Genomic DNA, 2,309 nt, shown 5'->3' on the forward strand with positions numbered 1-2,309 from the left:
AGGTGAGGAGGGCCACTGTTGCATTTGTTTCAAGCCTTATGAAATAATACAAAATGACACATGATTGAAATGTATTTATGAGTTGTTGATGGTCCCAAGATGTGCTAGATAAATGCAAAGATAGCAGTGCCAAGTACCTCAGTTTGTCCGAGACCATTTGACAAACTGAGGTGTGGACTTTGTTGTTAAGTTTAAGTTGCCAGAAAGGAGATTTTCTTTTCACGTCAATTTTTTTCTACCTTTTTCTACATTTTCTCAGCCCCCCTTCAGTTCTTCTGGAATGTGTGTGTGTGTGTGTGTGTGTGTGTGTGTGTGTGTGTGTGTGTGTGTGTGTGTGTGTGTGTGTGTGTGTGTGTGTGTGTGTGTGTGTGTTAGTTGGGACCACAGCTGGCTTAAGTACAACCGTGCCGGAGGGGATGACCACCCAGGACAGGGGGTCGTGGGAGGCCCCAGGAGGAGGTTCAGCACCCCCCCACGATGAAGCTTGTTCTTCCCCTCCTCCCCCCACCCCCAATTTTCCCCTTGTGGTGACACCCGTGGTGGCGGGCCCTGCGCTCTGACGCGGACGACCCTATGGATCCTCCTAGGACACGGGCGCCATAGTGGGCCCCAGCCCCAGGGCTGAGGAGGGGAAGGCCGGGAGAGCCCCAGGACGACTTGGTGGCCAGGCTCAGAGGAGAACCATTGAAGGACAGGATGGAGGTGGTGCAAGGGGGGAGTTGGGCACCCCCCCAGCGTGCTCAGGTCCAGGGGTGGGGCGAGGGGGATAGAGGCATGGAGCTCCGTCAGGCCCTGCAGAGCGTGGCCCCCAGGAGAGCGGGCAGCGGCGCTGGGGATGATGATATGGGCCCCACTGATGCAGTCAGCTCCGACTCCCCCAGCTTACCCCCTCTTCCACCCATCCCCACCCCAGGGGACCCACCTTGAGCAGGAGCTCAGCCCACTCGGACAGCCTTGCTCCTGGGCTACAGAGTGGCCATGGGCCTTGATGTGCTTACGGAGGGAGCTAGGGTCTGTGTATCGCTTCAGGCAGCCGGCCATCTTGCAGTAGTAGGGCTTGTCCACGTAGTGGGGCGCTGTGCTTGAAGCGGTCGCTAGAGTTGGAGTAGCGCTTGCTGCAGCCCGTATGGACAGATGTAGGGCTTCTCACCTGAGGAGAAAAGACATCAGGTAAATTATTCAATTCAATAAACTTGATTCATTATTTTAGCGTTAGAGATTGCATGAAGGAAGGAATGTTTTCATGTGTATACAGCATACAAAAGAATGTGTGACTTTACAGTGAGGGCATCTTTTCAGACTTCTGTATTGATCTGTCTGTCTGTCTGTCTGTCTGTGTGTCTGTCTGTCTGTCTTTCTGAGTGTCTGTCTGTCTGTCTGTCTGTCTGTCTGTCTGTCTGAGTGTCTGTCAGTCTGTCTGTCTGTCTGTCTGTCTGTCTTTCTGAGTGTCTGTCTGTCTTCCTGAGTGTCTGTCTGTCTTCCTGAGTGTCTGTGTGTCGGTCTGTGTCTGTATGTGTGTCTGTCTGTCTATCTGAGTGTCTGTGTGTGAGTGTCTGTCTGTCTGTCTATCTGAGTGTCTGTGTGTGAGTGTCTGACCAACCTGTGTGTGAGTGTCTGACCAACCTGTGAGTGTCTGACCAAGTGTCTGACCAACCTGTGTGAGTGTCTGACCAACCTGTGTGTGAGTGTCTGACCAACCTGTGTGTGAGCGGTTGTGTATCTTGAGGTTCTTCCAGGCGAGAGAAGCTCTTGTTGCAGGTGGGGCAGCGGTGAGGCTTCATTGGTGTGTGTACGGATATGGATAAGCATCTTGTACCTGCACACACACACACACACACACACACACACACACACACACACACACACACACACACACACACACACACACACACACACACACACACACACACACACACACACACACACACACACACACTTGAGTATAATAACAGGTGCACACGCATGTCCCTGGCGTGGAAATAAAAACAAAAGGGTAATTCATACCATCTTCTGAAAGTGAGAAGGTAGTTTGAATGGATACGACACACTCATAGAGGTGTTAAGACTGGTTTCATGAAGGACTTAGTCTTATGTTTGACACATTTCAGTGGTCAGTTAATCATCTCAGTCATGATCTGAGGTCAATCTCACCTAGCGTTGAAGCCCCGCTTCTGCGTAGCGCAGTCAGTCTCCAGTGGCAGCAATACCCAGAATCCTTTTCAGGTTTGACGTAAAGTCGCTTGGACGTGGTCCACAAGGTCTTGTGACTCAAAGAGAAGATGGCACTGGAGAGAGAGAGAGAGGAGAGA

General features: G+C 51.6%; 1 pseudogene; it reads right to left on the reverse strand.

Annotated features, from left to right (window-relative positions):
- Nucleotides 1–382: 382 nt before the first annotated feature.
- On the reverse strand, nt 383–2,285 carry LOC135531040 (zinc finger protein GLIS2-like; annotated as a pseudogene).
- Between the last annotated feature and the right edge of the window lie 24 nt (nt 2,286–2,309).

Source organism: Oncorhynchus masou, unplaced genomic scaffold (genome assembly GCF_036934945.1).
Source record: "Oncorhynchus masou masou isolate Uvic2021 unplaced genomic scaffold, UVic_Omas_1.1 unplaced_scaffold_14987, whole genome shotgun sequence".
Lineage (NCBI taxonomy): Eukaryota > Metazoa > Chordata > Actinopteri > Salmoniformes > Salmonidae > Oncorhynchus > Oncorhynchus masou.